The following is a 27,780-nucleotide window of genomic DNA, read 5'->3' as shown; positions in this document are numbered from 1 at the left end:
AACTGGTTGTCTGACTCTGCAAAACTGTCCTCCAAGAAAAAATATAAAATGAGCAGCTCTGTGCAGCCTGACCAGGGGAAGATCAATCCATTGATTTCATCTCCCACAAATCAAAGGTTTTTTTTTAAGATTTTTTAATTTACTTATTCATGAGAGACACACAGAGAGAGAGAGAGAGAGAGAGAGAGAGAGGCAGAGACAGAAGTAGGCTCCACGCAGATAGCCCGATGTGGGACTCGATCCCAGGACTCCAGGATCATGCCCTGGGCCGAAGGCAGGCACTAAACTGCTAAGCCACCCAGGGATCCCCCCAAATCAAAGGTTTAACCACATGGCATTAATTCCCCAGTTCTTCTGAGATATGTATGCCCAGGTGACAGGATACTATAGATTCAAGGCCACAGAGAGGTCCCAGGACAGGAGACAACAGGCATACCGCACCTGGTGCCCAGGTGAGGTACTGGAGATCCCATCTGCCAAAAGTTTGAGGAAATCCTGCTGAGCTTTTTGCTATCGGAGCCCCTGAACCAAAAGTCAGGAGAGGCCTAGAGGATCCGAAGAGGTAGACTCATCAAATGGAGGCTTGTCCATCGCTTACAGGCTGTTGTATCTTATGTGCTATATAAAGACTACTCGATGCCTCCATTTTCTCTGATGAAATGGGAATAATATTTATCTAGCCCATGAGAAAATTCAGTAATTATGTAGCCCATTAGGATTGCACCTGGCATCTAGAAAATGATCAGTAAATGACAGCTATTTTTATTAATTATTACTGTCACCACCACCAACCACCACCATTTTATTGAACAACCTTTCTCTGAGATTTCTACTTTGAATCACTATGGGTTTTTAACCTAGCATTACATACACAGTAATTTATCATGAAAAAAAAGCAAGAGTAATCTTGATTGTTTTGAATAAAAAGCAGCATTTTATTTTAAATCTTCTTGATCTCTGTCCCTGAAATTGAATTGATCTCTCTAGAAACCTAACTGGAAAGTACCATTTGAATAAGGCCCAGAAGATATGGGTCCCAGTATCATCCTTGCTCACAAGCTGTGTGTCCTTGAACAATTCAATTTGCTACAGCACACTAAATGCACTGATTCTGGGCAGGCCCTGGGCCTCATCCCAGGGATCACAGAGAGACCCTGGCTTACCATTCTGAGAGCCCAGAGTCTAGCAGGCAGACACAGACTCTAAACCAGCTGACTGTGGTATCAGTCAATAAAGTCTTGGCAAGCATTATAGAATGCCCAGAAGCAAATAGAGAATCACACAAGACCTCTGGGAAATTGGTTTACTCATTGGTCAAAAGAATGTACCAGTGTGTCCCGAAATGTAGATCACAGACCTCTAGTAAAGTTCAGATGAGTTAAGTGGTACACAGGACATTATACTGAATAGTGTAATGAGAAAGTAACTCTCTTTGCAATCTTTCTGTTTCATTCAGGGGAGATCGTAATCTGCAGTTTGCCAATCTTCATTTTTTAATAAAGAGGACTGGTCAATGGCTCAGAGTTTTGTGTGGTATTTTTTTTTTTTTTTTGGGTTGACATGGTTTCCATGTGTAATTGTATAACTATTTCATTTTATCTTATTTTATGTACTTTCTACAACTTTCATGGAAGCACTATTTTCTAATTAAAAATTTTATTTGTAAATATATATATATAATTATATATATATAATGTTTTAAAAAGTGAACTGATTTAAAAAAAAGTGAATTGATTTAAAAACACATTATGGAAAAATTGTATAGATGGTATGTAAATGTAGGGAAATAACTTTTTCACTCCATAATTCAATATGAAGCAATCACTTGGATGGATGTCATACAAGTATAGCAAAAATAATGAAAGAGAAAAAAAATAAAGAGGAATCAAAATGTATAAACCTGGGCAGCCCCAGTGGCTCAGTGGTTTAGCGCCGCCTTCAGCCCAGGGTGTGATCCTGGTTTAGCATCTGCCTTCAGCCCAGAGCATGATCCTGGAGTCCTGGGATCAAGTCCCACAACGGGCTGCCTGCATGGAGCCTGCTTCTGTCTCTGCCTCTCTCTCTCTCTCTCTCTCTGAGTAAATGACCAACAAGATCTTCTACTTTTTAAATACCCTATTGTCTACTACACAAATATCTTATGGAAAGCATTGTTTGGAAGAATTTTTTCAGTCATTTTTTTATCATTGAATTATTTTATTTTATTTTATTTTAGTATTTTATTTAAATTCAACTTGCCAACATATAGTATAACACCCAGTGCTCATCCCATCAAGTGCCCTCCTCAGTGCCTGTCACCCAGTTACCCCACTTCCCCAACCCTTTGTTTGCTTCCCAGAATCAGGAGTCTCTCATGGTTTGTCTTACTCTCTAATTTTTCCCCACTCAGTTTCCCTCCCTTCCCTTATAGTCCCTTTCACTATTTCTTATATTCCACCTATTAGTGAAACCATATGATGATTGTCCTCCGATGGACTGACTTCACTCAACATTCAGTCTTACTATTTATTTCCAAAATGACCTACCTTAGCTCGTTGTCATTTCAACCCCTTTGGTGGCATTGTTTCATATATTTGTAATGTAGCTAGGCTTCTATTTTTCATATCCTGCATCCCATGCCATGATTTCCCAATGTCTTAAGTGATTTTTTTTTGTTATTTTTTATTTTTTATTTTTATAAATTTATTTTTTATTGGTGTTCAATTTGCCAACATATAGAATAACACCCAGTGCTCATCCCATCAAGTCCCCCCCTCAGTGTCCGTCACCCAGTCACCCCCACCCCCCACCCCCTCCCCTTCCACCACCCCTAGTTCGTTTCCCAGAGTTAGGAGTCTCTCATGTTCTGTCTCCCTTTCTGATATTTCCCACTCATTTTTCCTCCTTTCCCCTTTATTCCCTTTCACTATTTTTTTATTCCCCAAATGAATGAGACCATATAATGATTGTCCTTCTCCGATTGACTTATTTCACTCAGCATAATACCCTCCAGGTCCATCCACGTTGAAGCAAATGGTGGGTATTTGTCGTTTCTAATGGCTGAGTAATATTCCATTGTATACACAAACCACATCTTAAGTTTGGAAGAATTCTTAAGGGTAGCTGATTCAGCTAAGATGTCTTACGTGTTTCATCCTTCTGTGACTTGGAATAAGAATATGATGCATAGAGGGATCCCTGGGTGGCTCAGCAGTTTAGCGCCTGCCTTTGGCCCAGGGCGCGATACTGGAGTCCCTGGATCGAGTCCCGTGACGGGCTCCCGGCATGGAGCCTGCTTCTGTCTCTGCCTCGCTCTCTCTCTATGTCTATCATGAATAAATTAAAAAAAAAAACAAAAAAGAATATGATGCATAGAGCTGAAGCAGCCATTTTGGACCATGTAGTGGTCTTAATGACGAATGGCAAAGTCTTGGAGCAAGAAGGAGTATGGGACGAGGTGAATACAGAACCTCTAAAGTAGTCCTAGGCTAGCTACTGCTAGACTTCTTTTATGTGAAACTACAATAAACCCCTTTCTTGTGTATCTGACGGTGATTTTGAAATTTCTGTTGGATGTAGCTGGACCTTAAGTGATAAGTGATCATTTAAATTCTAAATTCTTAAGAATTTAGTTCTTGCAAGAGAGGTACTATGAGAAATAGAATCTAATATATGGCATTGGATAAGGCACTAGAGGCAAACGTTAAGGATATTTCATTTCTCTTCCTGCTGCTTCATTATTGGTGTACAGAAATGCGACAGATTTCTGTACATTTATTTTGTATCCTGCAACTTTAATGAATTCATTTAGCAAAGGATGTTGTAAGTAAGAAATATGATGCCCCATGCTATGCAGTGGCAAAGCATTTGGCCAATTTATTGCCTACTGGTAGTTGGAATACAGATGACATGCTCACTGAGGCAGTAACATTTAAAATTTTAAAAAGGGAGGGCACCTGTGTGGCTCAGTGGTTGAGTGTCTGCTTTTGGCTCAGATCACGATCCCAGGGTCCTGGGATTGAGTCCCACATCAGGCTCCCCACATCAAGCCTGCTTCTCCCTCTGTCTATGTCTCTGTGTCTCTCATGAATAAATAAGTAAAATCTTAAAAAAATAATAAAATAGAGGAAAAGGGAAATTTCCAGAATGTTAGTGTACTAATTCTCTATCACTACATAACAATTACCCCCCAAACTTAGCAGCTTAAAACAGCAACCATTTATTATCTCAGTTTTGTGGGTTATGAACCTGAGCACAGCTGAACTGGGTCTCTTTGGATCAAAGATTCTTTCAGGGTTGCAGTCAAGGTATCATCTGGGGCTTCAGTCTCATTGGAAGGCCCAGTTGAGATCCACTACATTTCCCAGCTTTCCTTGGAGCTAGATAAAACAAGGCGACTAAGTTCTTTTCAAAGAGATGTAAGCTTAAAAGGTGTGGAGAGCCTCTTGGAAAATTCCTTAAGAAGAGCTGACTCACCTTAAAGGTACATCCCTTTTCCCCAACACCTTATCTTCCTCCTGATGCCTGAGATAGGGGTCTTGGGGCTAGAGCTGCATGCAACATGAGGTGACCTGGAGAACAGAAACTAATACTTGAGTAATGAAGTATTTGAAAATAAAGGAGATTAGGTCTCTGATGACCACAGAAAGAAGCTTCTACCTTATCTAAGCTGCTGGTATTTTAGGTGTTTACTGTTACATGCTGCCAAACCGATGCGAGCATCCAGTTCACATCCACTCCTTTGAACAGAGAACTCTTAGGACAGTACCTGGCACACAGCATGTGCTTAATAGCTATGAGGAGTCCTTACTACTCTAATTCCACCCATTGATGGACCCATTTGGCCATCTTAACAACTCTAGGGCACATGGACTTTGTACCATCTTCACTTAGACATATGAATTCTGAGGCACATTAACCTCAGTCAACTAAAAGTAACAGAGTAGAGATTCGACCCAGGCATTTAGGCAGCAGAATCCATGCTCTCAAGCATTGCCTTCCAATGCCTTCTAATCAAGTTGAGCTGTCACTGTTTTCACAATGTACATGCCCATAGATCATTGTACACTTTCATATGAACCATAGTGATGTTCATTTGTAGTCCAGGGTGCTTTCAACTTGCTGATTGGTCTGTAAAGTGCTAACAAAATATGAATTGTAGGAATGTGGACCCCACTATGATGGACAACACCTTTCTGCACACATTGTTTTCCATTCTTGGTAAAACAGACACTCATCTTTCCTTTTGACCAATCCAGAGCTGGCTGCAGTGAGCTGACCTCTCCTCTCCCCACCCTGACCCTGACCTTTAGCTATTAGCAAACCAGAGGCAGGAAAGGACAAGGCGTGGTTGTTTCAGTGTTACAAATTAGGTAGTCAGGGTGGAGGCCATGTTAGGGTTGTTGTAAGAGAAGAAGGGGGAAAGCACAGTGCAAACAGTAGAGCTTCCAAGATGAACTCCTTCTTGGAAGCTACCCCCTTCTTTACACCTTTGTGTCAACAGTTTGGTGAATCCTTTCAAACCCAGCTGAAAGGGGTTTTGTTATGGAAGCAACAGAAGGGAAGCAGGAGCTATTGGAGATCATCAGAAGAGAGGGAGGCTTGGGAGAGCTAAAAAGGATTTAAAAAGGTTAAATGGACATGCTTTGCACACTTTGTGGTGTTTTTGATTCTTCATAACAGTCAGGAGAGTGATGTGTCCGGTTAAGCTTTCAGGACTGATTTGGAAGTTGGGAAACTCTGTTCCCCTAGGGGAATATGGTCAGTCTGTTGTGGCGAGCAAAGCCAGAAATAGGAACAAGAAAGTGAAAGTGTAGAAGGAGTGAGCAATACCCAGCACAGCCTGACAATTCAAAAAAAACAGGATAATGGTGATTATTGCTATGATTGATTATGTGTGGGATTGTTCTAAGCGCTTCACACACACCACTAATCACTTAACCTTCTCTACCAGGGGTACCATTTATCCCATTTTACAAATGAAATAATTAAAACACAGGTAAGGTAAGTAGCTTGCCCAAATTCACACAGCCAGGATGCAAATCAAGGCATTCAGTCTCTAGGGACGATGTGCTTCATTATCAGTTCCTCTGAACCAAAGTTTTCAAGTCAGCAAGGAGAGAGGAAATGAATCAACTAACAAATGACCAAATTAATGAATAAGTAAAATACTGAATGGATAAATTTACAGATGAATGAACTGAGTACATGAATAATAGATACCAACAGTTTTGTGAGAACTATGTTGGATTTGTTAGGTCTCCTTGGTCTTTATCTTAAGAATGCATTTTCCGGGATCCCTGGGTGGCGCAGCGGTTTGGCGCCTGCCTTTGGCCCAGGGCGCGATCCTGGAGACCAGGGATCGAATCCCACGTCGGGCTCCTGGTGCATAGAGCCTGCTTCTCCCTCTGCCTATGTCTCTGCCTCTCTCTCTTTCTCTCTCTGTGACTATCATAAATAAATAAAAATTAAAAAAAAAAATTAAAAAAAAAAAAAGAATGCATTTTCCAAGAAATCTTTGAATCTGAATCTTATCAAAATAAGGAAAGGCAGGCTGTTGCTGGTATGTCTGTAGGTACAGTAGGGGAGGGTAATCCAGGGTAGGAAAGAGAGAGGAAGACATCAACATAGCTTCATCTTTTTCCTTCAGGCCCAACCTGCTGTCTCCCATTTCTCAGAAGCCAAATCATCTGTTGGTTAGCTCCCAAACATTATTTTTTCCTCCTCCCAAATGTCATTATAATGAGATTCATTTGAGTTTTATAAAACAGAACAGGGTAGAAGTGTGCCATCACCATTCATACTTCATTATTCATTTACTCATTCATTAGTTCATTTGTTCAAGATTTATAAGTCCAACTTTACATGCCAGGCTTTGTACTGGCCACAGCCCTGGTCTGGGAGGAGAAGAGAGTCATTGTCCTAGCTTTGATTCCCCCAGAACCCAACTCTGAAACCAGGATAGGGATATAAGAAGTCTATTTGAAGGTGATCCCAGGACAACTGGTAGAGGATTTGAGGAATGACACTGGCCAGAGAAGGAAGGTAATATAGGCTATATTATCATGCTGGTAAATACTGGGCTGAGGCCTGCCTGAGAACTTGGGGGCATGTTGCAGAATTTGCTTTCAAGTGATCCTACCCAAAAGTGATAAAGTTGGGGTACTTATCACCTTACTTCCATCTATATTCAGTTAAGGCGAGGGTACTCCCAGAAATCTCAAACCTCTTGCACTTCTGTTTTTCCCTGCCTGTGGATGCAGAAAAGCCACTCAGGCAGAAAGTTGCAGGTGCCCATAGTACTATACTATGGGCATACACCAGAATAGCGGGTGCTAACACAATATAGTGGGACACTATAGCATATGCTACAAATGGACATGTAGATAATTGATTAAAGCAGGAATTGGAATAGAGGTATGACCCAGGGACTATGAGAGCAGACAGGAGGGAACAATAACTTCTCCATTGGACTTCCCTGACCACCCTCCATCTCACACACACACACACACACACACACGCACATGCACACACATGCACGCGTGCTTCAAGGCTGATTAAACACTTTTCCTGGTTTCTTTCACAGATCACAAGCATTCCATATTAGAGCACTTACCATAACTATTCATTTTTTCCTCTTTATGATAACAAATGACCTTTTAAGACTCCAAGCCTGGAAAAGATCATGGTTTCACTTCTTCTGATATCTAACTCAACATAAAAACATTCCTATGCCATAAATACATGTAGGGAAGTTCAAGCCAGTTGGGATACACCCCCATGTTGATAAAATAGTTTTGTATGTGTAAAAATATCAAATTATTTCCTAGTAATTTCTTGCTACTTCTTTATTGGTGCCCAGGTACATACGTGGTCTTCTCACCGAGTAGTCTTTATGCTCTTTCCAAGAGTTAAGTAAGCATCATGAGGAGGAAGGGACCTTGTTATCTACTTTAAAATCAGCAGTATCCTCAAGGTCTGGTAACATCAGGCACAAAGTAGGAAGTCATCAAACTCTAGCTGGATAGAGGGATGGATGGATGGATGGATGGATGGATGGATGGATGGATGGATGGAGAAATAAGGGGGTTGTATATAGATAGAGAGAAGTCCCAGGACATGTCAGAGTTTCCAAAGAAGTAAACTCTAAAACCAATCCTGGGAGACAACCAGCGAAAGACTTCAGACAGAGATTCAGGGTTGGAAACAAGTATATTGTGATACTTCTTTTCCAGGTGTTATGAGCCACGATTTAACTTAGCTCTGCTGTCAGGTTGGAATCCATCAAGTCCCTGGGGTTAGAGCCTCTCAGGTCCTTCTAGTCAGCTTGACATGGAAAGACCTCACGGGTGGTCTCTGAAGTTGTCAGCAGCTTTGGCCACTGCCACAAATAATTTATTCCTTCTGCTTGGGCTTTTGCTACTGAGAGGGACAGGCTAATTGGGTCTTCCTGGCAATTCACGTCAGCTAGAAGCTTCCTGCTAAGATCCCTCTACCTCTTTTCCAACCTTTCTCTGTGCCAGGGCATAAAGAGGAGGAACGTTTATAAAGTACATGCCTGCTGAGAATACCCTCTAGTGATTGTTTTCCCCAATCCAAGCATTCTCTGCCAGCTACTTCAAAGGCTTTTGAAGTCACTGCTAATTTAAAAGCAATAATAAGATTGACACTGAAATGCTTCCCAGCTGGTTTTTCTGGGCAATAACTCTCACCAGTTCCTTTACAACCTGCTTTCTGTTACAATTTGGGGTTTGCAAAACATGACTTTTAAAACATAGTCAAACAGAGCAGAACAAGTTTCTAAAACAAAGAAGTAACATGATCCTAGCATGGATGTAAACATGTTCTTCTCCAGTTAGGACATATTTCTTAATAATGAACCTCAGTTAATGCAGGTTTTAGAGTCAGTGAATTGTAGGTTCAAATCCTACTCTTCCACTTATTAATTGGACAAGTTATTTAACTTCCTTGAAAGTCCTTCTCCAAAAATAAGGCATGAAGTTACCTCTCTTGAAAAGTGACCAGAAAAATACAAGCCATGGGGGTGGAAAATGCAGGTATAGGATGCAGATCAAATCTCAGATCTGCCATTTTTCAGATGGTACCTTAGGCTTAGTCAATTCACCCAATCCCTCTGAGAATCAGCTTCTTTCTCCATCAAATGGAAACAACATATATCTTATATGGCAGATAGAAAGATTAAATTTTATGACATATAAAACACTGCTGAGTAACTTTTCAATAAAATGGTAGGTTTTGTGGATGGAGAGATGAAAAGAGGGAAAATAGGCAAGATGCTGGTGCATGGCATTGCTCAGCATGCTCAGCAAGCACCATCTATTAAAAAAAAAACTGTTATCATTGGAGTGTATCAGCTGTTGCTTTCTAATCAATCACCAAAGCTCAGTGATTGATTTTATTACTGTTTTTATGAGTTTTTCAGTTTTCACTGTAAATATTTTATCAATGTTTAAGCCCAGGCTTAAAATAATAACAGTTAAGTATGGCTTATGATTCTGACACTTTACCTGCAGGTTGGCAGTTCTTCTGATCTAGGATGGCCTCAGTTGCAATGATGTGTCTCCACTCTACATGGTTTCTCATCCTCTGGCAGGCTAGCCTCAGCTTGTTTACACAGGGGCTGGGCAAGGTCCCAAAAGAGAGTGAATAAAAGCTTGGAACTGTCTCTTCATAACTTGTGCCACATTCATTGGCCAAAGCACATCACCAGGCCAGCCCAGATCCAAAGACTGGAGGAAAGGGTGTACCTCCTGATAGAAAGAGTTGTAAAATTACATGCCAAAGGGGTGTAAAATATGCCGATTTTTACAATCTACCTCACTGCCCCAAAATAAATTATAGTGGACATGTTACAATGAGTTTATCATGAGAATTCATATACTCTGTCTTCAGGCATAGGCTCAGAAATAGCCTTTAAGAAATGATCAGCTACAAGGTTTTCCTTTTGGAAAAACTTGTTAAGCAGATAGTTTGCATCATATGTCCTTGGGAGAATTAACCTGGCTTTACTCACAAGCTGTCAGTAAGATATTTCACTATCTGATGGTACCTTCCCATGCCCATTGCAGGATGGTGGTAAGTGACAATATATAAATTACCATTATGTGTAGCAGCTGGAATGCTCTTACCAATGCTAGGAGTGGATAATGGGCAGGATGCAGCTCCTGAATGCCAACCTTGTTACAGGCCCATCAGACCATCCAATTCAGGGTGGGTAGCTTTGCTAAGGACCTAGAAATTGTTGGAGCTACAAGAAAGGGTATAGACAGTGCCTTCAGGGATGGGAGAGGATCAGAATGTCAACTCTTTCCCATCTTAGTCATAGTTAGGGAAGAAATTGCAGCTTGATACCCAAAGGGGAAAGAAGATGGTTCTGGACGTCTGGTCTCATTTCCAAGGTTTTATAGAGACTTTATTTTTAAAGAGCACAGAATTTAAAATTAGAACTTAGTGTGAATCCCAGTTCTACTATTACTTAACTCTGTAACCTTGGATGAATTACTTACCACTCCGGCTTCCATTCTTCCAAGTTTAATATGGGGATAACAGCATTTCATTTACAATGGTGCTATGAGGACTATATTAAGGGAATACCATAAAGGGCCTGACATGTGATAGGCTTTCAACAAATGTTTACTCCACATTCCATCATTCCAGTAGCCTCCCAAAATTTAACATTAGTAGGACAAATCATGAGATCTTCGAACAATTAATTTACATATCTTCTTACTGATATTGTATGACTGTGTACTAACTAAAGAGAGTGAAGAAAAAAGTGATCCAACTTGAGGCTTCAGACTACTAAACTCATAAAAATGCCATCTTAACCTTCCAACCCATTTATCTCCATCCATGACTTCTTATTCCTCTGTTTTTCTTTTCTAAGCTGATCTGGGTGGTCAACTTAGCCAGAATTACCTATACAACCATAAAGCCAGAGAATAATGGAACACTTGGGATTCTGAACCTTCTGCTTCTATATACAGCCTTTCATGATAGAGGAATCAAAATCACCTCTAAAGCAGACCAGGTCCTAGAAGCTGGTCTATCAGAGACCCAGACTCAGTAGTCCAAGGCAGGACTTACAGTAATTAACACTACTGGAGTATCTCTTAGTACCTCCATGAAGAACAACCTCAGATATAGATATATCTAATACTTATAATGAACCTACAAAAAAAAAGTATTGTATGATGTATGTTAAGATGAGGTTTGGCTAAAAGTAAGGACTCAAGAACTAAGAGTGTCTTAACATTCCTCTGTCATCATAAATTCTAAGACAGAATGTGAGAAGGTAAATTGACTTTGCTCCAAAAATTTTTCAAGAACCCAGCCTCCTCTGGGTGTCACCTCCATTTCAAGGTCTTCTCATGGTCCAAAATGACTGCTTTAGTTCCAGTCATTATGCTTGCATTCCACCCAGCAAGGAGACAAAAGGCAAAAAGTAAGGTCAAAGAATATACACCTGTTTTTTTTTTTTTCTCTTTAAAGTTCAAATAGGGACCTGTGACATGCTACCATATGTATCACTGGACAATGCTTAGTCAAAAGCTGTGAGAGTGGCTAGAAAATATAGTCTATACTCTGGTAATTATTCGTAAGGAGAAAGGGGAGAATGGATATTGTAAAAAAAAAAAAAAGACTAGCAGTTTATGCCATTAATATTAAAACTCCTTTATACAGATAAGGAAAAAGCCTTAGAGATGTCACTTGCTTAGCTGGTAAACAACTACCCCAGATACGAGCCCAAGATTATGCAAGTTTCCACATCCCATTATTTCTACTAAATTATATTGTCAAATTTTATTATTTCTAAGGGAATCAAGACCATAGATCATGAAATTAATGAGTGGGTCAGTGTAGTGGAGATCCAGGAATACCTCATCCCAGACTCTGTACCTCCTCCTTCTACTGATGTATAGCAAGGATTACAATTAAGGATTATTGCTCTGCTACTAGTGAAACCATTTACTAGCTGAACAATAATAGAAAAAATTACAAAAACTCATTGCCCTTGAGTTTCCTCATCTAAAAAATTGATATAATAATATTAGTCTAATAAATTAAAAATCCAGGGCTTTAATATATGTAAAAGCAATATACAAACAAAATAACACTACAAACAAGGATGCCTGGGTGGCTCAGCAGTTGAGTGTCTGCCTTTGGCTCAGGGGATGATCCCAGTCTGGGGATCGAGTTCTGCATCGGGCTCCCTATGGGGAACCTGCTTCTCCCTCTGCCTATGTCTCTGCCTGTCTCTGTGTGTCTCTCATGAGTAAATAAATAAAATCTTTTTAAAAAAAGAACACTACAAATAGATACGAGCACATTTTTTTAATATAAGGCAATGAGTACGTTATTTTACTTAAATATGTTCTCAGAAGTAAGCAAAATTCAATCCTGCTTGGGTCAATCATTAAAGACTTTATGGAAGCAAGCAGTGGCATTTTTATTTATTTGGAAGTCAGGGAATGGAGAGGAAAGTGCTGTAGGCAGAGGCAGAGGGACATAGGGTGGGCAGAGCATGGTGTTTGAGGAAGAGTAAGAAATGAGAGGAGAATGATTCCCTATGAATCTTTGGTGAAGGGCAATTTTCTTTGCAATTATGTGGCCACACTGTGGATGAGCTTCATTCTCAAGACACTTTATGGTCATTATTTTAGGTGGCTGCTCTAGCCACCCTGGTCACCATTACCTTGTCCCAGGAGCCTTTCAGAAGGAAAGAAGGCAAGGGGAGGATGACAGAGGTTGTGGTAACTCTGGAGGGTGACTCTAGAGCCCATTTCCAGAAGAATATCTAAGAGATGGGCCAGTGAGAGATACAAAAAAGAGGAAATAGGATACCTCTCTCCATTTCCAAATCAGTAAAGAACAGGATTATGTAGTAGATGCTCCTAACCCAGTTCATATGCTGAAGACCCCAATATTTTGATATGCTTTTATTCTAAATCTACCGAAAAAAATTGGGAGAATTCTTGTGATTCCTTAGCAACATGATAGTAGAAGGGGCAGTGGTGTCACCATCCACAGCAGCCAGGAACAAAGAGAGTACCACTTAGGGCATGAGTGAAGGGCCAGCAACAGGTAGGAAGCAGGCAGGTCCCAGAGAGTCACATTGGGTTTTCTAGTGTGGGATTCCCTGAGTGAATCCTTGACCTTCATTCTCCCTTAGCTAAAGCTAAGTTTCATAGTCCAGCCAAATACATGTCTACACTTCCCTTCAGAGGGAAGGCTCCTGGTTGTGTGGAGTTCGAGACTTATGCAATTCAAGAACTCTCTTTGAGAAATAGCATACAAATTTAGGATTATCAAATTAATTTTGAAGCCTTGGAAGAGACCTGTGCAAAGGAAGTGAAGGGAAAAGTAAGGTAAAGGGAACATCAGTCAGTAAGAAAATATTAACTGGACCTCATGTGATTGGATTTTACACTTGGCTCTAGAATCATTAATCATCCATGTGATGATAGATGCATCATTCCCTTCTCTTAGACTCACTTTTCCTTTTAGAAGACAAAAATACCACCCTATCACCACCACCCCATCAGTTCAGGTCATGGTAGGAAACATGACTCATTCAAGACAAGTCATAGCAGAAGGATTTAGTAGGTGAGAGCTGGGTGAGGGTAAAGCATAAAAGGTGCTGGTAGAGCACAGCAGGCAACTGCCTCCAACACTAGCTCTGGAAAGACAGGTACTGAACCACAGAAAAGGTAAGTAATTTCATGGAGAGGACCTCTCAACAGTGTCTTTAGAGATGCAGCCCACATTGCATGACCTTCAGGAAAGGGATTGGGGGAATAAATACACCATCATCATTCACCTCCCACCCACCACCTGCTGCCAGGGCTCCTTGTTGGAGAAACTCACCCAGAACTCAGAAGACAAGGGAACCCACTGATGTGGTCCATACTGGTCAGTCTCCTGAGCACAGAGCAGGCGAGAGGATGATGAAGATGGGTCTGGAGGAGCCAAGACACTGCAAGAGTTCCTGGTCTCTTCAGATCTGACATACTGGCAGGTTGTCTGTACAGAAGCTTCCAAAAGTTTGCTGGCTTAAAACAGAGTTTAAGAGATTGATCTCCTGATTTTCAATCTCTGCCATAAAAATGGCTCTGACCAAAGATAATAAAAGCAGCTATATAACTGTGTCCTATACCCCCTAAAAATGGAATGCTTGAACTAGACTTTAAAATCTAACTTGGGGCCCATCATGATGTTTCTCAGTGCCTCCTTCCTCATCTGCTTCACAAGATTGTTGCAATAACTCACTCAGATCATAAAATTTGTGCTCTGTAACCTGTAAGTCAGCATGCAAAAGTTAGTCCTTATCAGAACTAAATAGTGGAGCACCTGGGTGGCTCAGTCAGTTAAGCATCTGACTTGATTTCGGCTCAGGTCTGGATCAAGCCCTTTGTGGAGCTCTGTGCTCAGCAGAGTCTGATTGTTCCTTTCCCTTCCTTCTTCTCCTCCCCTCACTCATTCTCTCTCTCTCTCAAATAAATTTTTTAAAATGTTTAAAAAAAACTAAGTAGTAACAGCAATAAGTACTATTTTTTGAGGTTTGTTCTATATTCTTGAACTAAATAATACTTAGTTCTTTCAAATAATCCTATCAGGAAGATGCTATCACCTCCCTCATTTTACAGATGAAGGAAATGAGACCAAGAGGCATTACATAATTTACTCAAAGCTATGCAAGAAAAACAGCACCTCTCAAATATTAGCGCACCACAGAATTCACCTATGTCAGAACCAGCCAATAAAAGGCAAATTCTGATTAAGAAAGTGCGATGGGGCCTGAGATTCTGAATTTCCAACTAGTTATTATTATTTTTATTTTTTAATATTTTATTTATGTATTCCTGAGAGACACAGAGAAAGAGACAGAGACCCAGGTAGAGGGAGAAGCAGGCTCTCTGCGGTGAGCCGGATATGGGACTCGATCCCAGGACTCCAGGATCACACCCTAAGCCGAAGGCAGATGCTCCACTGTGGAACCACCCAGGCGTCCCCCAACTAGTTATTATTGCTAGTCCAATAATCATGCCCTGAATAGCAGGGAACTAAGATGGGGAAAGCAGAGTAACAAACCCAGTAATCTGGATTACTTGAGTCTGGATGTTAAACCCCTATACCAACAAATAGCATTGATACTCCCTTAATGTAAAGGGCCTTTGGAAGAGGCCAGGCCTGGGGACATTGGCTGCACAAGCACTTAGGTGACAGGATGTAGGAGAGGACAGCTGTGAGGGAAGAGCAGATCTTATAGCCATAACTGGAACCTAGGTGGAATTGAAGACCTGATTACCTCCCTTCCCTTCTCATCAACTGGGCCCCAAGTCCTAGAACTTCCACCTCTTCTTTCCCACTCCCACTGTCATGGACATACTTCAAGTTCAAATTCCAGCTCTGGCATTTATTAGCTGGGTGACCCTTTCACTCTTTTTTTGCCAGAAGAAAGAATACATGGATTGTAGTACGGGATGGACCAGTGAATATATATATTGAAAATGCTTAGAAGAATGCCTGGCAAACAGTAAGCATATAAACCAGTCAAAGAGCATCATCACTGATCTCCTTGACTTGAGACTAATTCCCCTCTGATCCATCTTCACTGGCTTCTGACCCCTTGGTGATAGCCTTTGCCTTCAGTGTAGCACCCTTGGTTGTTCCTTCAGGTCCTGGTTCCTGCTATGGTCTTATACTCTGATTATAGCAAATGACCCACCTTCCCTGAAATTAGTATTTACCTTTTAGCTTTTGACACTTGCATACGCCACTTCCTCTGCCTGGCCTGCATTCTTTTTTTAAAAAAAAATATTTTATTTCTTTATCTCAGAGACAGAGAGAAAGCATGAGCAAGGGGAGAGGCAGAGGGAGAGGGAGAAGCAGAATCCCTGATGAGCAAGAAGCTCTGATGCAGGGCTCAATTCCAGGACTTGGGGATCATGTCCAAAGGCAGATGCTTAATTGACTGAGCCAACCAGGCACCCCAATACTCTGAATCTCTCAAGATCAGACTCAAACACTGCATCTTCTATAAGCCAGTCCCAATTCACCTGCTCTCCCCCAGACATGACTAGTGTTTCACTGCCCCAGAATACTCTAAATCTTCTATTATGAGTGTCAGATAGTGATCATTTACCCATATCCATATCATCTGAGCCCATATAATGTACCCCTTGGACCTAATCCATATCCTTGCATATGATGAAGAGATGCTAGGGGTTTGATGAAAGATAAAATAGAAAGCAAACGAAGAAAAAAAAGGAATAAAGGAAGGGGGAAAGGGGGTTGGGTCAACTTGTGCTGTTGTGCACCTGGGTTTCCAGGGCGACAGAGCTGGCTCACATTAACCCATCAATACAAAGATTCTCCCTCCTTAGAAACAGATTTTATTTCCAAAAGTCTGTAAGACAAAATCTCCCTGGTTGTTTGGGCTGAACCCACATACTTCCCCACTGAAGTGAGGTTGTATTGCAGGCTTCCATATGATGATGGAAGTCAGAAGCATTCATTTATGGATTAGCCTCAGATCAGTTCTGGAAAGCCTTTGTCATCTTTCAAGCCACCAAGCAAGAGACTGTTTCTTAGGGAAAATGCCTTCTGAATAACAACCGAACTTCTAGGATTGGCTTCCCTAATGTGGCAGATGGAGAGACTGAGGAAGAATACAAGATGGGAGAACTTGCTAGGTCAAAACTGGGGAGTAAATTTTTACCGGTAAAGTATTTATTCATTTCATTTGCAGAGTGGATGACACCTACTCCCTGCCTGTGTGTCTGTGGAGCTGTAAGAATCTACCATTGTGGCCTCTGATGTGACATTTGATGAAGATTTTGTGAACTGGGAGTACTCAGTGCTGAAACACTGAGCAGTATCAATACCTACCACTTCTCTACCACAACAATGCTGTGAGATTAGGACTTCTGGCACCAACATTCTATAGAAACAGTTGAAGGGTCTAGTTTTGTAGTCAACAGCTAGTGAACAATTCCCACAAAAAGACAAATCCATGCAAGGCCTCACCTCCAGAACCTGTGAATGTGACCTCACTTGGAACAAATGTCTTTGAAAATATAATTAAGTGGAGGATCTTGAGATGAGGAGTTCTCTGGAACCATTTGTGTAGGCCCTAAATCAAGTGACACATGTCCATATAAGGGATACAAAGAAGACACACAGAGAAGAAGGCAATGGGAGGATAGATCAGAGACAGAAGTGGCCACAAGCCAGGTGATGCCAATAGCAGCCAGTGGCAGGGAAAGGCAAGGGAGAAATTCTCCCTGAGAGCCTTCAGAGGGAGTGCAGACCTACTGGTTCCTTGATTTCAGCCTCTGGCCTCCAGAACTGTAAGAAAATAAGTCTGTGTTGTTTGAAGCCACCAAGATTGTGGTCATTTGTTATAGCAGCCTCAGGAACAAATACAGTGTTGAAACCAGGATCCAGATCCAAGTCTGCCTGGCCCTGCTCTGTAACTTGGGACAGGTAATGTACATTTCAGAGACTGTTTCTTCAATTGTAAAAGGAAGTTACAGCAAAGATTAAGTGAAGTAATGTGCTCATATGAAGTACCTGACACATTGCTTAGGAGGAAGACCTCAGCCATACCTCAGTGGAGTTTATGGATCCAGTAGGGCACAGAAGGAAATGAAACTCAGGAGGCCTCAAAGTTTGGGTTCAGAAGACCTAACAATATTTTTTTGCCATTTCCTGGCTGTGTGATTTTGGTCAATTTCTTAACTTCTCTGAGCCTGAGTTTCCTCATTAGCAAAGTGAAGGTAATATCTACCTTCTGGGACTGTTCCAGAGACTACATAAGATCATGGCAAAACATAGCATAATAAAGATAAAGATACTTGGTTTTACTTTCTACCTTCTAGGTTGCTCAGAATTAGAAACATAAGCCAGTTTCTCTTCCTAGGATATCTCCTATATGCATAAGGCAAGGTATGCTTACACTATTTTCAAATATTCAGTGAAAACTCTACTTTCAACTTCAGGTGGGGCCCGCATTGAGTCCACACTAGGCTAATCGCTAGAAATACAGAGTTGAATACGGATGAGCAGAACTCATTTAACCAACTTAAAATTCTCTCAGAATTCATGATTTGAGCACTCTGAACTGAACTTGAACCCTTTGGCATTCGAATTGGCTTATACAGTTTTGATTGCAAGAGAAGAGAATTTTAAAAAGTCATTAAACAAGGTGAAAAGCCTTATTGGACACGAATTGGCTCTTAAAGAATATTACAATGATATAAAGCTCAAATGGGTCAGAAATTTATGAAAGTCATTTCCCTTAAATAAAACATGATTTTAAATATTCAAGGGAGAACACTTTGCAAAATGTACTTGGTGTTTTAAAACATCTGAAGAACTCCAAGAGTTTTTGCTCATGCCAAAGACAGTGTGCTGAATTTCAAGACAGCTGCATCAGAACTGGGTGCTCTACTGGGCCCTGGCCTATGTGCTGAGCCACCTGCACAGCCTTACTGGTCTCAGGGAAAAAGCACACTAAGCAATTCTTGTCCACCCAACCAAGGAGGTCACTTAAAACTGGACACTGGGCACACAGATTGGAGCCCCATTTGGTACTGGATACATTGGAAATGCCTGCCTGTTAAATAGAATGTGAACTTCTTGAGAGTAAATAATAGGTATTTTTCATTGTTACATTTTCCAACACTTAATACAATGAGGCAGTTGGTAAGTGGGGGATAGATGGCTGAGTAGGTGAATAATTAAAAGAAAGAAGGGGAGAAAGAGGAAAAACCAGTTATAGATCAGACAAACAGATGATAAGGATGATGATGAAGATGATAGATAGATAGATGATAGATAGATAAATAGATGATAGATAGATGATAGATAGATAGATAGATAGATAGATAGATAGATAGATGATAGAAGATGTATAGAAGGATGTATAAATAAAAAGATGGAAGAATAGATGATGAATGACAAATGGATGAAAGGAAGAAGGAGGCAAAGATTGATGGATGGGTGGATGGATAGATGAAGATAGTGTCTACCCAGGAATTACTGCTTAAATGAACTAACAATCCACACTTGAAGATTCTAGTCCCAAATTTTCCAAAAGGTCACATTTACCTTTTAAAACAGTGGTCTATAATGCCTTAACCTGAAAATAATATACGATATCTTCTGGTTGTTCTTTCTTGTTAACAAAGAAGTAGATAAGCAGCAATGTAGTAAAGCAACTGGAGTCAGAGAATCTACACTCCAGTGTAGAACCTGACACCTCCCACCAATCTGGTCATGGCTAGATCACTTCTACGTCTTGGAATCCTGTGTCATGATTTCTAAAATAAAAATGGATCCAATACTGCTCACTGGCTATCAAACAAACATGTTCCCTTTTACCTGCTAGCATGATTTTCATTTGATTCAGAAGCAATTTGCCCAGTCCCTGAAGGTCATGACTGGTTTATGTCATAGAATCTCATTCACATTTGCCAGTTAGTCAATTCTAGCCAATAAGAAATAAGGGGGAGTCTAGAATTTCTGGGGATTTAAAAACAAACAAAAAAATAGCTGACTAGGGGGAAAGCTCCTGGGCCATCATCTCTTTCCTTCCTGCTTTGGGTTGTGTTTTATGAAACCTGGAAGCTTGGAGCTCAAGCAGCAGCTATTTTATAGCCATGAAAAGGAAAACAAGGAATTTCAATTCTGACCCATACTTTTGACATTGTTGCAGCTAATAAGTCAAATTCAGAATCTACCTACATTCACCGTCTTGCTATCTTAGATCTATAAAAAGTGGGTATCACATATCATACTTTCCATATGTCAGCTGTTTACATAAATGAATTTATTTCACTGTCACAACTATAGCTTTTATTATACCTACTTCACAGATGAAAATAATAAGACACAAAGATGTTAAGAAACTTGTCTACAATGACAGCTGGTACCTGGCAGAAATTAGATTTGATTACCAATAATGGTCATCATCCCACCATAGTGCTTTCTCTCATTTGCTAAGTGTTTAAGCCAACACTATACCAAGTTATACAAAGCCTATCTTGCATGATTGTTGTGAGCACATGTTGGTGCCAGTGTATCATGTAATCTTCAATGCAACTCTAAGACATATCTTATATTTTTCTCAAATGTATAAATTAGGAAAATGATGAATACCAAGGTTGAATCATCTGCCAAAGCCCACACAGCAGGTAAGTGGCACAGCTGGGATGGAAGGACACTGATTTCTCTGGCTCTGAAGCTGTTTCACTTTCTGTTTCTGTGCCCCACCTTCCTAGGAGATCCTCATTTCTTTGCACAGTGTAAGGAGGCCCAAAAGAATCCTCAGTGATGCTAATGAAATCGAGTCCTAGGTTGAAAACAGTCCAGCAGGCCAGTGAGGGGATTTGGGAGCAAATCCCAAAGGAGTGTTTAATACTCTGAAATGCTCCTATAGTCTACTCTCCTCTGATCCAACCCCTCAAAGGTCACCTATTCCCCTCGCTCTATAATTTAAAGATATGTTCATCCTTAGGGACTTAGCACTTACAGTTTCAAAAACCATGTTCCTGCCTTGGCATGGGTCATTTCACTCTTGATGCAAAGAAACACTACCAACACCCATCTCATCTATAAACTGAATTGGTCCTCACAATGCCCTGAGCTAAGCCTATTGTGTTTGGAAGAGACTGGGATGTAATTAGAGAGGGAACAAGTCGAAGAAGAACACAAGGGATGATGAGTGACCAAGAATCAGAGACCTTGTCACCTAAAAAGCACCAGAGATCATGAGGTCTAACATCTTTAATTTATAGGCAATGAATATGAGACTCAGAGACATTCATTAATAATTGCAACTGTCGTTCACACATCATCCACTGTGATTGTTCTAATTCATTTAATCACTATTAAAAAAAATCTTAACAATAGGTGATATCTCGAAGATAAAACTAATGCTCAGAAAGACTAGAGGTTCACAGAGCTAGTAAGTGGCATAAGCACACAATGCAGGCAAGATTTCTATCCTCAGACAACAGTTCTTTATAGTTACTGAGCTTGTTGAAGCCCCTAAGGAGGGACTGACATTCAAAAAAAGAAATCAAGGAGTTAGAAGACGAGAGTCTAAAAGGACACTGAGAATGAAGGAGAGACTCAGGAGTAGGCCTGAGAAATGCATGTAAACATGTGTGCAACATGGTTGTAGAGGAGGAAAGGTACCAAAGTTCTAGCTTTAGCAGATTCTCACAGCCACCTATTAAAGTCTGCTAAGAACACAGGTTTGGTGGGATGGGGTGGAGGTGGAAAGAAGTAGTGATAAATGAAGGCACCACTGTGTGTGTGTGTGTGTGTGTGTGTGTGTCCTTGCCCTTTCAGTACACAGTCTGTGTTTTTTCTAATAGGTGGAGTTTTCCTCATGGTTTTTGAAAAGTTCTGAGAAGCTAAGCTGAGAAAAGAATGGAAAAAGAAATTACAAAGAGAAATATGGCTGCCACGAAGTTGGGAAGGCACCACTGTGCATTAGTTGTTTGTGGCAAGTAGGTGGGGTGATGGAAACACAATTTAGCTCTCACTACACACTTTTGGTGCCTTTGTTGAAATTACAAAACAGTCAATCCACCCATGAGCTTCCTTCTCACTGAAATTAAAAGCTAACCAACAGCACCCCTGCCAGCTTTTTCTTCTTGCTAAGACAAGTTTAGCATGGAGGAAGACCTCACTGTGACAGAGTTTGAGAGTTAATTATAAGATTCTAGGTATTGCTCCTCCACTCACTTGTGGTGATGTTGGTAACCCATGCCTTGCTCTGAGGTTGTTTTTCATCTGTAAAATGCAGACAGATAACCATACCTGCTGGCTTTCTTTCCTCTGACTTCAGTCACAGGACATTGGCATGCACTATTCCTTCAGCCTGGAATACACTCCCCAGCACTTTCCTTATCAGACAGTTTCCTAGACATGTCTCTGAACCCTCGCAGACTCAAAGAAGTTGTCCTTCTACATTCATCACTGTAGCTGCTTGATGGCATTTCTCACCTATAAAGACTGAAACTTCCCCCGAAGTAAGGGTTTGTGTCTGTTTTTGCTTGTCATTACAGCCCAGAGCCCATGCCCTGTGCCCTTCATGGAGTGAGCATTCAAAATTGTATGCTGAATTACTGATTCTCTTTCAAAGGGTTGTCTTAAAGATCAAAGAATTTAATGTATCAGAAGGAGTTGTGTGAAATTCTTTTCCTTTTCTTATTTCTTAGCACCAAACAAATGTGAATTATGATAATTATCTTGGAGAGAACATGTATACAAACTCAAGAATCATATGGGGTGGGGTTTGTTTTGCCATGAACCCTCTACTCTCTCCTCTCATGCCTGTAGTTGCATGTGTAGCATTCCAGTCCTGCTTCTTTGACCTTGAGAAGGTGAGGTGACCTGAGAGAGAGCACGTAAAGCATTTGTGCATTGCCTGAGAAATTGTGAGTGGTCAATTAATGATAGTTTTCTTCTTTCCCTTTGGTTTATGTGATCATTGTGAAGAAAACATCAGATGATGGTGATAAAAAGTCTTTTTAGAGGAGGTATCATTTGACATTACTATTATTTTCTGAGGATGTGCCAGACTTCCTTTCCCTAATTTCACACAATTTAACAGAAATCATTTACCTTTAGCAGATAGGAAGACCTCTTCTCCATGCTCTGGTTTCTTGTTACACCTTAACTTCTCTCTGGGGTAGAGTCATTCACCTCGTTGCTGGCAGTATCATTGGTCCATTGGGTGGAGCTCATCTACAATAACCTCAAACCCTGGAGATTTGGTCTTTATCTTCCCTTCCCCATCTGGAGTAGTGAGAAGAGTAATTTAAACTAGGGGACTTAGGCTATAGACTCAAACCTTACCAGGTTGTGCTACCCCAAGGCCAAGGCAGGAGTTAGGAGTTAGCAAGACCATTTCCAATCTCATTCTAACATATGTTCTTCTGAATAGACTATCAATAACAAATCTAACATTTTGGTTCTCTATCTGCTGATTCTCTTGTCTACTTCCCCACTGTTTCAAAACTCAGAAAACAGGGGTGCTAGTTTTGAACTAAATCACAGACCAACACTGCCACTACCCCTGTGTCTCACTGTTTAACACAATTCTGGGCACAGAGTAAACACTCACTTTGGGAATGAATAATACTATCCAACATTTACAAAAGGCTTATCATGCTCTAGGTACTGCTCTAAATGCTTCACATGTTTTGTTTTGTTCTGGTTTGCATTTAATCCTCATAATAACCCCTTGAGGCTGATTTTAGTATTATCATTCTCATTATACAGAGCAGTAAATGGAGAAACAGAGAGTTTATATAACTTGCCCAAAGCCATAATACCACCAGTAAGTGGCAGGTGTGGGATTTGAGTTTTGTCAGCGTGACTCCACTGAATGCATGCTTAGCCACTATACTTTCAAGTGCTTGGTTAAAGAAGACATCTACAAATGTCATTTACCATCAGTTGTAGTGCAAAGAATCAATACAAGTGCTCAAAAATAAATACTTGTTTTTCTTTAAAGAAAACACATGGCTTTTATTTTTATGTATTTTTTTTTAAAGAGAGAGTACCAGCAGTAGGGAGTGGTGGGTAAGGGGCAGAAGGAGAGAGAATCTTAAGTAGGTTCCACAACCAGTGTAGAACCTGATGTGAGGCTCGATGTCACAACCCTGAGATCATGACCTGAGCTGAAATCAAAAGTCAGATGTTTATCTAACTGAGCCACTCAGGTGCCCTAAATGATTTTTTTTTTTAAGAATCACAAACTGAATGATTCAGGGATTGTGAAAGTGGGGTATCCAGCTATTTAGTATATACTTAGTTATTTTTTAAAATATTTATTTATTTATTCATGAGAGACGCACAGAGAGAAAGAGAGAAACAGGCAGAGACACAGGCAGAGGGAGAAGCAGGCTTCATGCAGGAAGCCTGATGTGGGACTTGATCCTAGGACTTCGGGATCACGCCCTGACCCAAAGGCAGATGCCCAACCACTCAGCCACCCAGGTGTCCCTATATTTAGTTTGCCCAACACTATAAAAAATGGGGTAGTTGACAGAATAATCCTGTTTTATACTCATTTATTTAAATATCATAGGTAGAAATAATAAGAAGCCCTAAGTATAAGTATTCACACATCCCAGAATAACAGAATAACAAAAATAGCTTGCCTGACAAGTCCCCTCGGTTCTGTTCCTCTCTAAGACTGCATGCTTTGAATCTCACCCAAAGCTTGTCCTGGGTTTACATACAACCATGATGAAAACCCCACCCTCAGGCCTGGTCACTTTCAGACAAGGTCATTTAGTGCTGGCTCCATAGATGACTGGACCAGTTGTCAGCCATGCTTCATCTCCTTGCTCTCCCAGGGATTTATCTCCCTAGGACTCATTCATTTATATCAAACCTTGCTCAATGTTTAAAACCAATCTAATGTAGTGGGCCTATTATTTTATTGTGAGATTTTAAAAACAGATATGTAAAACCTCTTAGTTCAGGACCTCAAAATTAAAACCAGCCATTTACTATCTACTACATGTCCAGTATCTAAAATACATTCATCTCACTTAATCCTAATAATAATAATAATAATAATAATAATAATAATAATGTTATGTGAGTATCATTCTAATTAAACAAGTGAGAAAACCAAATCTCTGGACAGTCAAGTGACTTGCCTAAATTAACACAGCTACTAGGCAGCAAAGGCAGGATTTGAACCCAGATCCTTCCATTACAACTATGTTCCTTCAATAGTGAGCTTTGTTGTCAAGACAAGCAATGACTTGTGTTCTAATTCAATGACCAAGGGCAACCTTGCAGTTGCTGAAACAATACATGACACAATCATTTCACTTCAGACAAACCTGGTGACCCACAATGTTATCACTGCCTAGCATCTGGCTTGTTGGTTAAAAGATGAGTCGCATGACTTTGTCATTAAACCACATCCAGTGTACCTAGTTGCCTATTTTCCAAGAATGAGGTTACAGTCAACTCCACCTGATACTCAAATACGGCTAAGCACCAGTTGCTCTTCTTGTCATTAAATCCTTGTGGGTCTCACTGTCACCAAGTCTCATCAATTCAGGAGTGTGTGGCCCTGGCTGATGAAGAGTTCCAGCTAATGAAGCACTGGATGATTGAGGACTGATTGTACTCTGTAGACATGAAAAGCCCACAGACAGAGAAAATTGATACTCTTAGACAGTGCTGGTGGGAGCACAAGAACAATTTGGTCAAACTGAGCAAAATTATAAATATTCCAACACTTTGGCCCACGGGATTCCCCTTTCAAGAACTTACTTTATGGGTAAGCCACACAGGCATGAAATCATATATGTATTAGCTTTATTTGTTTTGTTTTGTTTAAAGATTTTATTTTATTTATTCATGAGAGACACAGAGAGGCACAAAGAGGCAAAGGGGGAAGCAGGCTCCCTGCAGGGAGCCCAATGAGGGACTCAGTCTCAGGACCTGGGATCACACCCTGAGCCAAAGGCAGACGCTCAACCACTGAACCACCCAGACATCCCTATTAGCTTTATTTGTAAGAACAAACACTGAAAACAAAATGTCCATCAATAAGGACAGTTGAAATAAAATGATAAATGTCCACAGCCTATTATCCAGAATTCTTGGGGCCAGTTTTGACTCAGAATGAGATTTTTTTTTTATTTTAGTAAAGTAATATAAACCAGGTATGATATATGCTCCTATTTCTAGCAGACCCTGAACAATGCCCAGCAACCAAATATATTCATCCTTCTGAAGCATACTCCATGAAACCAAGTGGAATTACCAAAACAATAAATATTTTCATATCAGCTCAAGTCAGTGTTGCTGCTAGATAAGTGTGAATGTCAAAATGTAGGGTAAAACTAAGTTTTTAGGGCTTTGGGGATTTGAGAATTAGAGGTGAGTATTCTGGACCTATGCTGGACCTATGCTGGAATATTGTAAAACCTGCTAAAAAATAAGTGGAGCAACTATCTTGCTGATATGGGAAGTTCTCCAAGAAATATTGTAAAGTGAAAAATGTAATATGTCAGGCAGTGTCACAAGATAGTATCACCTCTGTTTTACACACAGACACACAGGATCTCACAGGCATAGAATATTGGGACAAAAATACACAAGGAACTGATTTTGGTTTTTGTCTCTGGAAAGGAAGACTGGGGAGTAGGAGTCAAAAAGCAACTCTTAACTCTGTGAAATAGCAAAGGGTTGTTGGGTGGGGGGTATGGGGTAATTAGGTGATGGGCATTAAGGAGGGCACATGATAGGATGAGCACTGGGTGTTATACAATATGTTAGCAAATTGAATTTAAATTTAAAAAATAAAATAAAAATCAAATGGAAAAAAAGCAACTCCCTTTTGCTTTAATTATATACTTTGGAATATTTTACAGTTCATAGGGAGTACCTGCATCACCAAATTAAATTAATGCATACATTAAAATTCTCTTGACCACCTCCCTGAAAAACATTCCCCAAACTCTGTCCCATCATCATTCTCTGACACATCCATGTGTTTTATTTTCTTCCTCACACTTTCTACCAGTCACAATTTCTCCTTCATTTGCTTTTCTTTGTATTGTTGGGATATCTCTGTAAAATACAGGTTTTTTATCCATCTCATCCCCAGTTGAAGCCCAGAATCTAGACAGTGGCTGGTGCTGAGGAATTACGAGGAACTACAAATCCCACACCAAGGGGCTAGCTGAGGTACAAAGTTCAGGACAAATTCTTCAAGGTCTCTCAGCAAAATCTGCCCTTGGTGTGCAGAAGAAGGTGGCCCTTCTGGTTGTCCAAAAAAGACACTTTTGAATTAGTTTCCCATAGAGATGGAGTCTAGAAAGCAGCCACATTCTCACCTATGATTCCATTGTGACCTAAACTTTGAACAAGTGTCTGATAAGGCTAAGAGGTTCTGAACACATCCCTTCATCTCTCCCTGTCCTCACAGAAGGGAATCTACACAACTGCACCTGCCTACAAACCACCCTGCAGCCCCTCTGCCATAAAGTCCATTTACAAAACCCTTTGCCCTGATTAACTGATTAACTCCATACCCCCATGTGTACAACATGGGCAGCCTCCCTGCCCCTTCTGCTCCTGAACCATCTGCCCAGAAGGTCCTTCTTGATCATTGTCTGCTTAGTAGTTCCTGGTCGTTCCTTTAAGGTATAACTTCAAAACACGATTTCCATCATGAAGTACTCCTAAATCCCTAAGAACTAACCAATTGCTTCTTCCTCTGTTCGTCCATGTACTCAGGTAGGCAGCTCACTTGAGGGGCTCACTGAACCTGGCATTACAGTTAGCTGTTCCTATATTAATAATCCCAGGAGAGTTTGAGTCCTGGAGTGCAAAAACTCTACTCAAAGGGACAGTTCTCTCTTTATTCCTAGCGCTTACAATGGGAATTGGCACATTCTTAGAACATAGCTTGTTTCAATTTTTATATCAGAAAACAGAGGACAGACAGTAATATTCCAAATCAATATTTCATGCTGTGAAAGAGAGTAAATGAGTAAAGAGTTTATTCCTAAGTTTATTCCATTTATTCCTAAGAGTAAATGCTTAGGAATTCATTAAACCTGGTTTTGAACCTTGGCTCTGACAAAATCCTGTAACCTAGGCTATTCTCTTAACCTCTCCAAGCCTGAATTTCCTTGACTGTAAAAATGGGCCAATAAGACTTACTTTGTAGGAATGAAACAGAGATTAAATGACGGTAATATATAAGAGGAGCTGCTTAGC

The 27,780-nt window shown here is 40.5% G+C and overlaps 1 long non-coding RNA gene across 3 annotated transcripts in view; it reads right to left on the bottom strand.

Moving 5' to 3' along the window:
• The window catches only part of LOC125752094 (uncharacterized), an 84,531-nt gene that overhangs the window by 37,118 nt on the left and 19,633 nt on the right, over window positions 1–27,780 (bottom strand). Inside the window, exons 3-5 of one of the 3 annotated variants that reach the window (XR_004814724.2) lie at window positions 22,642–22,815; window positions 13,867–14,051; window positions 9,507–9,749 (exon numbers count right to left, since the gene is read on the bottom strand). This is a non-coding gene — a long non-coding RNA (uncharacterized LOC125752094). Of the gene's footprint in view, window positions 1–3,125; window positions 3,306–9,506; window positions 9,750–13,866; window positions 14,052–22,641; window positions 22,816–27,780 lie in introns of all 3 variants that reach the window. The other 2 variants (XR_004814722.2, XR_003132386.3) reach the window with 2 other exon arrangements.

The sequence above is a fragment of the Canis lupus genome, chromosome 3 (assembly GCF_003254725.2).
Source record: "Canis lupus dingo isolate Sandy chromosome 3, ASM325472v2, whole genome shotgun sequence".
Classification (NCBI taxonomy): Eukaryota; Metazoa; Chordata; class Mammalia; order Carnivora; family Canidae; genus Canis; species Canis lupus.
The sequence above is the reverse complement of the archived record's forward strand: the minus strand, read 5'-3'. Positions and strand labels throughout refer to the sequence as shown.